This window comes from Lissotriton helveticus, chromosome 7 (genome assembly GCF_964261635.1).
Source record: "Lissotriton helveticus chromosome 7, aLisHel1.1, whole genome shotgun sequence".
Classification (NCBI taxonomy): domain Eukaryota; kingdom Metazoa; phylum Chordata; class Amphibia; order Caudata; family Salamandridae; genus Lissotriton; species Lissotriton helveticus.
Genome location: NC_136068.1, coordinates 200761951 through 200777181, shown reverse-complemented (window position 1 = coordinate 200777181; position 15231 = coordinate 200761951). Strand labels below are relative to the sequence as shown.

At 44.8% G+C, this 15231-nt stretch overlaps 1 long non-coding RNA gene across 2 annotated transcripts in view; it reads left to right on the top strand.

The window, feature by feature from the left end:
- The window catches only part of LOC144766704 (uncharacterized), an 82929-nt gene that overhangs the window by 50229 nt on the left and 17469 nt on the right, over nt 1-15231 (top strand). For both annotated transcript variants that reach the window (XR_013597889.1, XR_013597888.1), the window contains exon 2: nt 9872-10014. This is a non-coding gene — a long non-coding RNA (uncharacterized LOC144766704). The remainder of the gene's footprint in view (nt 1-9871; nt 10015-15231) is intronic.

Below are 15231 nucleotides of genomic sequence, written 5' to 3'. Positions count from 1 at the left end.
CTCAGTCTTTAAGAAGACTCCTGCAGGCTTAACCCAAAGGGTCTCCCTGACTGTGACCAGAGCAGGCAAGCAATCCCATGCCAGAAAACCCTTCACTCCAGATGGCCTTGGGTGACTCAACTAACGGTGTCCAGGCATCTCCCCAAGATCCAAACTGATCCCACCAGTTGGTGGTCACTTTCAGGGAGCCTCCCTCTGCCCGATCATGCAGCAACTTTACCGAATCAAAGGTTTCCATTGAAAAGCACAAGGCCCCTGATGTCTTTTGCACCCTGCACCCCCAATGCCACTGGTGGTGCAGCTCCAGTGCTGATTATTGGCCCCTGTAGTGCTGACATTAACACCAGGAGCTTTGTTCCCACACCCGATTGGCCTGCTCGTAAGCTATCCCTAATTGAAGGCCCTATTTGCCCCATTAGCTAACATTGGCCCCCTGCACTCCATGCCAGGCTGCCCCAGTGCCTCTGCTGGTGCCACTAGAGTGCCTAAATAGACAGTAGGCCTAACTCCCAAAACTCCCACTCTTAAGTAGTGTACTTGCCTGACAACCTGCTAACACTTTTTCTCCCTTAGAACCGTTTAGACCCAAAATCTCATAGCATGGGTTCCTGTGTTGAACTGATGTTTCTAAGGAGAAAAGAGAACTAAACTGCAAATTATAGTCTTTCTTACTTTGTCTTATGAGAAACTTGGGTTTGGTATCTAGGCATACCACCCCCAGTCCTCAAAGTAATCTAAAAGTAACTAAAACGCAGTTTAAATTGCACAATAATTGCTTTCAGAATACTTTTTAAGTGATACAAACCTGTATCAACTGCAAATCCATCCTCAATTGCATATGTGTAAAAGTTTACAATTGAAAGTATATTCCACCTACCTGTACCAAGTCCTACTTAGTTATAAAAATAAAACTACAGTATAAATGTTTTATACTTACTCAATTGGTCTGGATTATCTGAGTGTGTGTATCAATGCTTAACACACCCTCAGGATAAATAACAGCTTGCCCACACTACCACAAAGAGAGCAGTTAGTACGTAACTGATTTAGCCTCTGCTATAGCCCTGGGGACTCCCTGGACTCTGTACACACGATACCTTACTTTGGTATAATGTACATGAGCTAGCTTCCTCCATCTTTGTTTAGACAAATAGGCTTAGAGAACGGTGATCCTGTTTGACAAGGTGTTTGGCATCTTTAAGCTACTTTAATACATTTATCCGTAATGGTGCTTGGTAAGGACTTTGGTATGATTCATGTGTACTTGTCATCTCGTGGAATTTTCCCCCATTTGAAATCAGAATTTTATTACTCAATATCTGTTCATTCAAGACCACAGGTTGAACTGTATATGAATCTTTCAGAAAATGTCACTAAAAAAATCACTGCGGCATTTTGCCTGGGGTTCCAAAAAATAGTAAAAGATGACAGTAGACAGAGCAACAGTGATAAGTAGAGGTAGCCTCAAAGGATCAAAATAAGCTTTATTCGGCTTTTTAGTTTAAAAACCATAAAAGCAGCAAAATGAAATGCATTTCATACAAAAATATCTCAACAATACATTTCATAGTTAAAATATGAATTGATTTGAACCCAACTAAAATAGATTAACAAAAACTACTATTCAAAGAAAAAACTCAAGATACACAGAATCCCCCCTGTTTCACCCGATGTTATGGTGATTCGGTGCTCGGGACCAGGATAGAAATCGTGCAGGTCCCAGATACAGATGGAACCATCTCCAAGTTTGGGTTTGGTAGATCTCAAGTAGGGGGCAATGTTCCTATATTTAAATTTAATTAAGATCAGGTCCCCCGAAATATTTTTGGGTAGATGACCAAGCCACCCCACTCTTCTGACGCTCATTATCCCGCCGTCTAGTGTAGATGGTAATGATCTATTGTTTTTGAGCCAATAAATGGCTTTGTTCAGTAGGTCCTGGTGTAGCTCGCGTTTGCCCGGTCTGAGAGGGGGGACCCCAGAGAGAACAGTGACGTATGGGGCAGCTTCGGGGGGTAGATCAATGCGACGTCTTCTCTCTAGGGGGATCATATGAGCTCTATGTGGGGCATGTTCAGAATTACAAGTCGCTTTTTTCCAGTATGAGTGGGTGGTATCAGAGGGGAGTTGCAAGTTTCAATTATCCTGGGAGCATTGTTAGACCTTTCACGGGTGTTATGGTGGATATTAGAGGGGGTAACAGTATTACCAGTTGATGGGTATGACCCAATTACAGTTTTTTCGATTCTGGCCAACCTGTCTCCCAAGTCATTTATTTTTGCTACCAATGGAGATAGAGCAGTGATGAGCAGTCGCTCTATTTGGGCCAGGAGGGTCACTTGAAGGGGGGATGCGGAATCATTTGGTCGAGTCTCTGCTTTATCCAACGTAAATGAGACTGGATTGGGAGCGAGTAGAGAGGAGCTGCATTTATTGGATGGAGAGAGGGTTATAGCGGGAGATGCCTGGGGAGAGAAATATACTAAATCAGTATCTCTAGCCGCTCTGGTAGGTGTTTTAAGATCTGGGATATAGTTTGTGCCACAGAGGTCGTTCAGTTCTTCCCAGATGGACATTATAGTTTATAGTCTGGATCCGGACGACAACAGTAAATTGTTCAAAGCGATAGAGGTTAAAAGGATAGAACCTGACTGTACCTTATACTATGATGGAACCAAGAGTGGTGGCCCGTCCCGTCCTCTTTGTGCCTCGGAGGGCCACAGAGGGCCCGCCCTTGTCCCGGGCTTCTCCCGGCGACGCCCGCGCGCGTCCCGCGACGCGGGGGCTGTGCAGGAATTTGAAGCGCCTCCGTGCGCGAGATTCGCGGTGGCGGCTGCTGCCGCTAGGGAGTCTGGGGCGGGTAGTTCTGTCCTCCACACGGCGGCCGCTTAGAGGGTGTAGCGGCGGCGGGAGGGAGTCAAGCAAGCCCAGGACTCCGTCGATGGCCAGGTAAGAAAGGTGATTGACCCCAGCAACTTGGAACAGCCCCCGCTCCACCGGGGCTGTGCAGGAATTTGAAGCGCCTCCGTGCGCGAGATTCGCGGTGGCGGCTGCTGCCGCTAGGGAGTCTGGGGCGGGTAGTTCTGTCCTCCACACGGCGGCCGCTTAGAGGGTGTAGCGGCGGCGGGAGGGAGTCAAGCAAGCCCAGGACTCCGTCGATGGCCAGGTAAGAAAGGTGATTGACCCCAGCAACTTGGAACAGCCCCCGCTCCACCGGGGCTGTGCAGGAATTTGAAGCGCCTCCGTGCGCGAGATTCGCGGTGGCGGCTGCTGCCGCTAGGGAGTCTGGGGCGGGTAGTTCTGTCCTCCACACGGCGGCCGCTTAGAGGGTGTAGCGGCGGCGGGAGGGAGTCAAGCAAGCCCAGGACTCCGTCGATGGCCAGGTAAGAAAGGTGATTGACCCCAGCAACTTGGAACAGCCTCAAGAGGCTAAGAAACCGATGAAAGATCACTTTTCCTGTGGGTAGCCTAATAGGTAGAACCATTCGAGCCACTTCTCATGCATTAATACCTCTGGCGTACTTGAAGCTTCAGTAATTTAGAATTAGAGCTGTAAGTTCAAAAGCTACACTACAAACCACAGCAAAGAGGCTGGTGTTCGCTTTTGTTAGGCATCGACACCTGTGGATTCCTACTCGTTATTTGGATTTATTGTGTTAAATTTTTTGTAATCAAGGTAGTCGGATGTGTTGCCCTCCCCCCCCCCCCCCCCCCCCCCCTTCATTACTACTAGCAGCTGGGATGGCTTGTTTTGTTTGGGAGATAAGAGGGCTGGGTGTATACCTGTTGGACCTGGCTTCATCTGCAGAGTTCTTCCCTATGATTTTGCCTTCAACCCTGCTATTTTTGGTGCCTTTTCTTAGCATGCTCTGTTTGTGGCCGGCTCTGCTTTTCTTCTATAGACACTAACTGAATCACTATTATATTAACAGAATACTGCTTTCCATAGTTAAGCCTGCCAGTGCTTATGGTCTTGAACTAACTGGTTTGTGTTGAAAAAATACTACTTTCTTTAGTCACATGGACTTAAAAAATTGTGATTTCGCCTGATGGGGCTTTGGGTGTCTACAGAGACATATTCGCAAGGAACCCGAGTAAAGACTTTTCAAATATTCAAGTGTACTTGTGGAATGTGTTACCCATTTGAAATCTGAATTGTATTACTCAATATCTACGGCCCACATATTGAATTGTACATCCAACATTTAGAAAGGTAACTGAAAAATCAGTATAATGTCTTGCTCAGGGCAGAAAAATAGCACATGCAATTCCGATTTGTCAGGATGGTTACAAGCCAGACATCCACAGTGCAGTGAGCAAGGGACTCACATCTATAGGAGTGGAAGGGTATGCTCAGACATGAGTCCCTTGCTCACTGCACCATCAGGATTCAAGCAAGCCAGGCCGAAGACGGCTGTAATGCCAGAAACCGGTCCCCGGAAGCTTGTTTCCTTTCCAGTAAAGAATTGGCTTGGTAGTTTGGTCTGCCCTGTTCCCATGATGCACTGGGCTAGGGTCAGACTAATTTGCATGTAGCCAGGTTCTGAACTGGGATGGTGCAGTGAGCTAATAAACGGTGATGGATCAAGCCCTGATCTTTTGACTGGGTAGGAGTGTTCTGCTTAATTCAGATACTCTGTCCATCACCACCCCCTTTTGAATCGTTTTGGCCACCACAAGTGTGGAAGGGTATGCTCAGATGTGAGTCCCTTGCTCACTGCACCATCAGGATTCAAGCAAGCCGGGCCGAAGACGGCTGTAATGCCAGAAACCGGTCCCCGGAAGCTTGTTTCCTTTCCAGTAAAGAATTGGCTTGGTAGTTTGGTCTGCCCTGTTCCCATGATGCACTGGGCCAGGGACAGACTAATTTGCATGTAGCCAGGTTCTGAACTGGGATGGTGCAGTGAGCTAAAAAACAGTGATGGATCAAGCCCTGATCTTTTGACTGGGTATGAGTGTTCTGTTTAACTCAGATACTCTGTCCATCACCACCCCCTTTTATGAATCGCCTATAGAGAAGGGGCCTAAGGGCAACCTAGTCTGCTATCGGCCTTACCCCAAGGTCCAAGCATAGCGGTGTTAAGGGGGGATGGTTGCATTGGAGTGGCGGGGGGAGGTGAGTGGGATGGTTGCACTGGTGTGGCGTGTGAGGGGAGTTCGATGATGGTTATACTAGAGTGAACTCTTTATTACAGGAGATACTTGGGTTGGGATTTAAAGTATGTATATTTCTGGCTGCTAGGGGCGAATTTTCATCCCGGAGTGCTGATTTACTTCAATGCGTGTCAGCAAGGAGTTTATCTAGAATCAATAAGCCCACAAGATCTTGATTCGGTTTATCCTCTGCTAAGATGCGATTTCCCGCCTCTGTAAACTGAACTGCAGCCGTAGATTGTATTAGGTGATCGCTCCTTTGCACAGTCCCACTCACCTGTATGATGCGCATTCTAGGTTGAGCTTTCTCTAATGTGGGGGTGCTACTTTCGTCAGTCTACTGCCTCGAAGGGACTAAACCCGTTTTTCACAGGAATAATGAAGCTGGTTGAGCCTGCAGTGGTGTGAGGAATTGGTTGTTCTGGACCGCTGCCCACCTTGGGTAGTAGGCTCCTCTGGAATCTTGTGGGTGCTGCCATGGGGGTAAAAATAGCCTAAGGGCAGTAAGTTGACAGACCTGCCAAGCCTATATACCTGGTGATCTAAGAGTTTACAATCCCCCTGCTCCTAAAGTTGATGACAACACAGTCGCCGATTATATCGTTGGGTCTCCTACCTACCCTCCCCACCCTACGGGTCAAAATTATTTCATTTATATCTACGTTGGAGAACTATTTATTATTAGTTAACCAATGGATACATTTATTCTTCAGATCAGAGTAGGATTCCCTAGTGCCTTTTTCAGTTCTGGGACTCCAGCCAAAATAACTACATCCGGGATTGAGGCTGGGGTAGATTATTGCATGGAAGGCCTTTCCCTAACTCATGGGGTCCCTCCTGTGGCCTGCTCTTCTGCCTGGCCTTGGCATCAGTAGAATGGCTCTCAGAGGTTCTGACTACCCCCCAGCACTATCTTTCCATCTGTGCTTCCTGCTTATACTCCTGCCCGTGAGTACTATTTCCTTTCCCAAACCCCTTAAGGCTACTGGGTCGCTTTCCCTCTTTTTCCTGATTTAATTGTAGAGTCTTGTTGGGGGGGTGGCGTGTTAGTTTCTGCGGGCTGGGAGCCTGGTCTTGTATGGGGCAATGTATTGACGGACTCATTTTCCCTCAAGATCACCTCAGTCCTATCCACCCAGCGTTCTACCAATTTAGCGAGATTATAATCCAATCCCATACACTTTTTAGTTTGTCCCTCACTATGCTCCTTATTTGGACCTGCATGTCCACGACCACGTCCAAAACACATGCTGGCTGTTCTGGGCCTTCTTTAACTAGAAGGCTATGATCATTTACCCTTGCAGCAATAGGAGTCTCAGGGGCTGGTACTTTTTGTTTGGATCCTCTGGATGCAGTAACTTTAGTGTTCAGTTTTTTAGAGCGGCCCCCACCTGGGTATAAATCGGCCGCCCTACTTGCTACGGAAGGTCTTGTATCACAGGAGGCAAGTTCCAATGGTCCAATATCCATGGTCCGGGGCGAGCCTGTTTTGTCAAGTGGGCTAGAAGGTGCAGCAAGTTTCTGTGTTAGAACTAACTGAAAGCGACTATCCCTATCTCGTTTGCCACTATGCCAATGGCTCTCTGAAGCATCCGGCGTATTGAGGTCTGCTGGATAGAAGAGGCCGGCTGTATTGGTGCTGCATTTGGATTCGCCGGCCCAGCTCTCCTCCCCATTTTTACAAAGGTCTTAGTTTAATGTTCAAGGATAAATGCACTAGTGTCCTAAAGCCACTAACATTGAGACCATGAAGAAATCCACTTTGCAAGATCTGTCCTGCTCGCCTTTGAGGGCTCAGATGTGGCCCAGCCTCTTCCGGCTGCTGATTGGTGCGGATGGGCCTGCCCTTGGCCCGGACACTGCTTTACAGGGCCTTCTGGCGTCCTGTGATGACTCCCTCGGCAGGCGCCAAGCAATGCCTGCTGGGAGATGTGGTCCTTTTCTGGCTGTTCCCCTCATGGCTGGAGCTGGTGGCGGAGTAGCGTGGAGGCAGGCTGCCTTGCAGTTTCCCTCATGGTTATGAGAAGGATGATGTGAGTGTGCACATCCGTTCCCCTCATGCGTAGGTGTCTGTGTTTAGCGCGTCCCGTGCTGGCTTACCAGGGCCTTCTGGCACCCTGTGACGACGCCCTCCGCAGGCGCCAAGCAATGCCTCCTGGGAGCTGTGGTTCTTTTCTGGCTATTCGCCTCACGGCTGGAGCTGGTGGCAGAGTACAGTGGAGGCAGGTTGGCGTGCCGTTTCCCTCATGGCTATGAGAATTATGAGGGGAGTGTGCACAGCCGTTCCCCTCACAGCGTAGGTGTCTGTGTTTAGCTTAGTCACATAAGCTCTGAGAAGGTGGTGGTTGTTTTTATGCCTCTTTGAGACATATATTGATAAGGATACTGGGTAAGGACTTTGGTTTGATTTATTTCTACTTGTCTTATGGATATTAAACTCTCAGATATAGTTGCTAAAAAAATCACTGCAACGTCTTGCTGCCAAAAATTGATAAGATGACAGTGGATAGAACGACAGTGAGAGGGGCGTGGCTTAGGTGCAGCGCAAGATGGTCGGCTAGGCGAAGAGCTCCTCAGCGCCGAGGTTTCTACAGACGGTTTTCCTGATGTGAAAGGGACCGTTTGTCTTGGCAAACGCAAAATTCTGTAACCGGAACATGCCGTGAGCATAGTGTGCATCTTTCCGACTTCTGAACACCATTTCCAGGACCTTCGCCGCGACTTCGAGCATTGAGTCGCCTGAGACCGCCATTTTGTGATTCGCCTTGACGCTACCGGTTTCCTCACTGGTCTCCGGTTCTCCCACTTCTTGGTGAAATTTCCTGCCACTACTACCTAGCCTTCGCCCTTGGACTTTGGAGGTGAGCTTTTGGGACTATTTATGGTCCATCAGTAACTTCTTTCACCTCAGGTCATTTGTCTAACGGACTACCATGCAGCCGCCATTTTATGTTTACCGCGCCTGATATGCGAGCCGCGGTTTGGGCTCCTCATGGTTTATTGCCTGCTGCGATGTTCCTTTGATGACTACACCTTCGGACCTACTTGATATCTACTTTTGCACAGGATCGCTACCTGCCGCTCTCTATGGTGAGTGTTCTTCCAACATGGAACTTTTCTTTCTGCGACATAGCTAATGTTCTCATTCCAGGATTTGACATTCCCTCTTCTTTAATGGGCCATATTTGCAACTCTCAACGACAAAACGAGTATACTTGTATTTGAGATCTAACATACAATTGCCGGAATGTTCGAACTGTAATATTCATCGAATTTGCCCTATTCCAGATATTTATGTGTCAGATGGACATTTTTGTTGCATGGTAGAGCACTTCCTGGTAGGCAATTTCTGGAACATTCTTTTAATTTAACTGTTAATACGGAGTACATTAGTCATGCAAATGCGATGCCCACCTTCGATGCACTAGTCGCAATCTTGTGAATTGTGGTGTGTTACCGCAGCTCATTCTAGATAGGTCATTCAACGTTACTAGATCATCCCCGGTGCCAGTGGCTCGAACTCTCTACTCTTCATGGTGCACAATTTTACACATGTTACTTTACCTCCGTTACTGTAATTATCCTGCTTTCTCCTATGGTGAATCTGCGTAAGCCCAAATTTGTGTTCGCGTCCTCTACTGATATTCCTGTGACTTCCTCGAATTTGGGTGTCTCCTCAGGATCTGTTGACATGGCGACTTCCTCTTCTCAGCGCTCCTCTTCTGGTCACACACCATCACATAAAACTTCACCTTCTGCGTCGACTCCCAAAAGACTGAAGCAGAACTCTCCTACACCAGATGCTTCTCCCTCATCGTCTACCATGGATTTAATTCTAGAAGAAATCCGAGCGTTGCGCCCATTTATTGAAGACACGAGCAATGACATGCAACTTTTGAAAGACAAATGGGAGGTGATGGACACTCGCTTATCTTCCATAGAGCAGCAGCTTCCTGAGGTTCACTCCAATTCCCAACGCATTGACTCCTTAGAAAAGACTGTTCTCTCTCTACAGCGCCACACAGAGGATTTGGAAAATCGAAATCGGCGGAACAACCTTCGTCTTTATGGTTTGCCGGAAACTATTGAGGGGGACGATCCAGTCACTTTCTTCACCTCTTTTCTTCCAAAGCTTTTGGACATGCCACCTTCCACATCCATTAGCATTCAAAGGGCGCATAGACTTGGATCACATTCATCGACCTCCACAAAGCCTCGTGGTGTTATCATCCTTTTTTTGAGATTCACAGATTTGTTGTCCATCCTCTCTGCAGCTAGAGCCAAACGGCAACTATCCTGGCAGGGTCAACGTGTTTATATCTCCCAAGATGTCTCTAATGCCACAGCTGCTAGACGTAAGGAATTCCTGACTCTTCGTCCTTCTCTGCGCTCTCTTGGTGCCCGATACGGCTTGTTCCACCCATGTACCTTCAGAGTCACTCATCAAAACAAGTCTTACTCTTTTCAAGAACCGGGCGAACTCCGTAATTTTCTTCTTCTCCACGATAAGGATGGAATGGATTCCTCCCCTTCGCATAGTGGCTGAAGATACTATTATGTCTCCTGTGTACCTGTTATTGTCTCCTCCGGGAGTATTTTTCTGATGTTCTTTTTTGCCCGTTTGATATCTCCTCCTAGCAAATTTATGTCTTGTTTTTACTGTAATTAACAGATGTCATGTCCTCCAAATTTAACTATTTTCTCTTTCCCCATGCAGGCGTGTCTTGGTTCCTCCCTTCACCGTGTGTCCTCCTTTGTACTTCAGTGAGATTTCGGTGCGATGGTGCTTATGTTCCTAGTCTACCCGTCTTGTTACGCATCACCACTTCCCCATCTCCCTTTGTGTCTCTCCCCCTTCAGGTATGTTTTTTGCAGTCATCCTTATGGAATTGTACTGTCTTCTATGCATTCTAACTTTTCTCTCTTCCTTTTCCAGAACCTTTTTCCTTTCCTTTATTCTATCTCCCCCTTCTCCTATTCCTTCTCTTTTCTCCTTTTCATCTCCTCTTTCCCACTTTTCTTTCTTCTAATCCTTTAATAGTTGGTTTTTTCTCTAGACTTTTAATGTTTGGATTTTTGCTTGTACAGTATGTTTTGCACTTTTCAATTTTGATCAGTTTCATATGTTTTGACCTTCAAAGTCGTTTCATGGAATGTGAAAGGATTTAATCACCCGATTAAGCGGCAGAGAGTACTTTCCCACCTCTCCTCTTACAATCCTGATATTGCTCTGATTCAGGAAACTCATCTCTGATATTGAATCTTTGAAATTAAAAAGATTATGGGTTGGCACAGTTTTGTTTTCTCCGGCCTCCCATAAAAAGAACGGTGTTGCCATTTTAATTCACAAACTCCTCAAATGTAAAATAATTCTAGAAGAAAAAGATGATGGACGTTGGATTCTTGCTAAGTTACTTGTTAATGCCATTCCAATTACCTTGTTCAATGTTTATGGTCCTACATGTGCTGATTCCAGTTTTTGGCCCTTGATTACTACAAAATGTATTCAACATAAAGATGATTCCTTTCTATTAGGTGGTGATTGCAATCCGATCGTAGATCCCTTTTTAGATCGTAAATCCTCTGTTCGTTTCATCCCTCACAAACAGTTTCTTGATACTCTTACACAGACTCATCTTGTAGATTCCTTGAGACTTACCCACCCAGATACTGTAGATTTCTCTTTTTTCTCTCCTCCTCATTTCTTTTTCTCGACTGGACTATATTTTTCTCTCTCCCTCTTTATCTCAATCCCTTATATCTTCTTCTATTGAACCTATTGACATCTCTGACCATGCTCCTGTTATCACTGATTTTGATCTTCTTTCTCCTCTTCCTAAATCATCTCGCTGGCGCTTTAACTCTTCTTTGCTCACAGATCCTCTTTTTTTTCTTCTCTTTTCGCTCTTTCACCTCTGAATTCTTCCACCTTAACTCTGACCCTGATACTCCTCCTCATGTTCTTTGGGATTCTTTCAAAGCTACAGCAAGAGGATTTATTATCGACTTTGTTTCGAAGAAAAAGCTTCTCCAAAAACGTAAGGTGGCTCTTGCTCATATTAAGTCATTAGAACACCGGTTTTATACCTCTTCTCCTAATCAGATGTCTCCTGAGCTTCTTCAAGCGAAAATAGCATTCAACAAACTTACTACAGATTCGGCCTCTTCTTTCCTTCTTCGAGGGAGTGCACGATACTATGGTGGCCGCAATAAATCGGGCAAATTACTAGCTAATTATCTAAAATCACGTAAAGAGCGTACTCTTATAGACTCTATCTACTCCCTCTAATGTTCTCGTACACACAGACAACAAAATTCTGGAGCAGTTTCACTCTTTTTATGAATCTTTGTATACCCCAGAAAATCCCCCTACCTTGGACCTCCTCCAAACGTATTTTGAGAATTTACCCAAACCAGATTCCTCCCATCTTAACTTTTCGAACGCTGACTCAGACCTTACTCTTTCTGAATTATCTACTGCCCTTTCTTCTCTCACTAAAGGTAAGACCCCAGGTCCAGACGGATTTCCAGTTGAATTCTATTTACATTTTTCCGATCTTCTCTTACCAAAGCTTCTCTCTCTTTTTCAATCTTTCTGTTCCGATGGTCTAGCTCAAGGCTCCTTTCAAGATGCTACCATATGTCTTATTCCTAAAGAGGGACGAGATCCCAAATTCTGTAAGAACTATCGGCCGATCTCTTTAGTTAGCGTGGATTATAACATTTTTGGCTCTTCGTCTTGATTCACTTATGCCGCATCTTATTGGGAAGGAACAGTGTGGCTTTAAGGGGCGTCTTACTTCAGATAATTCCAGGCTCCTCCTTAATGTCCTAAACAAAGCTCCCTCTCGTTCTATTCCCCTTGCAGCTATTTCGGTTGATGCTGAAAAGGCTTTTGATCAAGTTGATTGGTCCTTTTTACTTGCTTCTCTGAAATGGCATGGCTTTGGTTCGAAATTTATTTCCTATGTCTCTTTAATTTACTCTAGGCCCAAGGCTTCCGTTCTCGTCAATGGTCAACTTACCTCTCCCTTTACACTTAAACGTGGAGTACGTCAGGGCTGTCCTCTTTCCCCCCTTCTTTTTATTTTAGCGCTTGAACCCTTCCTATCTTATATTCGTAACAATTCTTCCATTTCTGGTTTCCCGTATGGTGCTCATCAGCTTAAATTGTCAGCCTATGCAGATGACATTCTTTTATTTATTTCTGACCCAGTTACCTCTGTTCCCGTCTTACTTGAAGAATTTGAGAAATTTTCCCTGGTCTCCGGTTATAAAATAAATTCGGACAAGACAGAGATTCTTCCCTTAACTAAATTTTGTCTTCCACACTTCTTTGTCTCCACTGGCTTTGCTTGGAACAGTAAACAAATAAAATATCTTGGCGTTCTTTTCTCTAATTCTCTTTCATCCTCCATCCATCTTAACTTTTCTGCGACCATATCTAGAATTGACACTTTGCTTTCTTCTTGGAACCCCTTATACCTTTCTTGGTGGGGTCGTCTTGATTCGATCAGGATGATGATTGCCCCAATCCTGATTTATTTACTCTCCATGCTTCCAATTCATGTCCCAGCTCTCTACTTTCGTCGTATTGATTGTTTTGTCTAAGTTTCTTTGGAAACAGAAGAAAGCTCGTATCTCTCTCTCAGCCCTTCGTAAATCCAAATCTAGTGGTGGGGTTAATTTTCCAGATTTTCAACTTTATCATAAGTCTTTCTCTCTTCGTCAAGCCTCCCGTTGGCTGTCACACAACATTGATCCTTTCTCTCCCCTTTGGCTTTCTGTTGAACGTGACTTATTGTTTCCTTATTCTTTTCAAGATGCAGTTCGCTTCACTGCTAAAGCTTCTTGTCTTACTCCTCCATTATTTAAATACACTGTTTCTCTTTTGAGACCTTTGGTTTCTGCAACCCCGATATCTCGTGAATCCTTTTTATTACTTCCCATTTGGTATAACTCACTTATCCTTATACGTAATAGACCCATTGCGTGGTCCTCATGGAGATCGAAAGGTATCATCTGGGTTCATCATCTTTTTGATGGCTCCAATCCCTGTTCCTTTCCTCAATTTCAGTCCCGGTTTCATTGCCCTTCTTCGTTTGCCAATAAATATTACATCCTTATTGAAACTGTTCTTGACCGATACTATTCTCTGATATCGAACGTATTGCCTATTCCTCCTTCCTCCTTACTTCCCATTCTTTCTAATATCCCTAAGGCTTCGCTTATTTATCGTTACTTTTCGGCTCCTGATCCTGCTCGTCCCAAATCAAAATTGGAACTTTCTTGGGAAAAAGACTTCGGTTGTTCTTGGCCAATCTCTCTCTGGGATAAACTCTGGGCTAAATCCCTGAAGACTTCCCGTACTGCATCCCTCACTCAATCCTTATTTTTCTTCTACCACAGATTGTACCTTTCACCGCTCTCTCTATATCGTTTTCTTCCCTCTTCTACTTCTAACTGCTGGACCTGTACTGCTTCTAACGCTGATATCTTCCATCTTTTCTTTTTCTGTCCTTCAGTCCGACTTTTCTGGACTCAGGTCTGGTCTCGCATTTCCCATATCTTTAATCTTTCTATTTCTTTTTCTCCTTCTTTGGTGTTTCTGGGTAGCCTTTCCGAGTCTTTTGACCTTCTCCCACAATCACATGGTCTTTTTGACCTTATGCTAGCCCTTGCACTTCAACATATTGCCTCCAATTGGAAGTCTTTGACTAAACTTTCCATAACTTGTTGGTGGAACCTCCTGTGCCACTCTCACAGATTGGATGTTGCATTTGCAGCCAGCTGCAAGCCCTCTCGCAATGTTGAGCTATATTGGTTGCCTCTTACCCTACATTTGGATCAGCTCACAAAAAGGTCATACAATCCGCTTTCTTGTGATAATTTTAAGCCTCCTTGAACAGTTGTACTCCTGCTCGTAGTTTTTATGAATATTAGCTGTCACTAATGTAACTCCTTTTCTTCACTTCTATATCTGATAAGGTTCGTATTTCACATATTTTTCTAGATATTTGTGCATTTACTGTACTTTATTGCCAATAATTAACTGGTTTATGTTTATTTCCATTTCATTCTTAAGTGTATTAATATCTCTTTTCCCCCTCCCTACCTCCCCTTATCCCCCCTAAAATCTTTACAAAATGCTTTGATTCTTTTGTTGTGCCACCAGCTGACTATGTTCTATTTTCTCCCATGAATGAACCTTTGTTTTTCATTTCGCTGTTGTCACCTTATTGTATTGACAATTTTATCTCAATAAAGCTTTCAAACATAAAAAAAAGAACGACAGTGAGATACATGTAGCCTAAAAGATCATTTTCCATGAGGGTAGCCTGAAAGATAGGATGCCATGAGCAACTGGCCATGCCTCAATAGCTCTGGCATACTTGAAGCTTCAGCAATGACATAATTGGAAATGTAAATTCAAAAGCTACAAGTCAATGCAAGGAGGTTCGTGTTAGAAGGCTATGCCTCCCAAAAGCTGTTGCCACCTACTCTTTATTTGGGTATATTATAATAATTCTTGATTACTTGCATTACAAGCTAGTCAGATGTTTTGCCCATAAATTCCTGCTAACCGCTTAACTGGCTAGTTTTTTGGGGGGATGGTGGGGTCAATTCTCGTCCTGTTCTTGCATCTTTGTGGTTCTCACCTCAGTTTTTGCCTCCAACCCTCCTATTGTTGGAGGTTCCTTCTTTTGGGGGCTCTGTATTGCGGTGCATTTCTTTTGATGGTCATCTTAAAGCTGTTATGCTTGCCCACTGTACCTCTACTATATTAACTAAATGCTGATGTCCTGTCACTGAATTAAGCTTGCAGACACTTATGTACACATTGGTTTATGTGTTAAAAAACAATTTTATGAAAATGTTTTGTTTTTTCTTTGCCTAATAGGCATACCTTTTGGCGGGGCAGTGTTTGGAGGCCCAGTGTTTGGCGGGTCACTTTTTGTCGGCCCAGTGTTTGGGGGGTCACTTTTTTGTAGAGCTGAGAATTTGGCGGCTCTTTCTATCATGGTGTATTTATTTGGATGGACATTTTAATGCTGTTGTAGCCACTAACTGGAACAC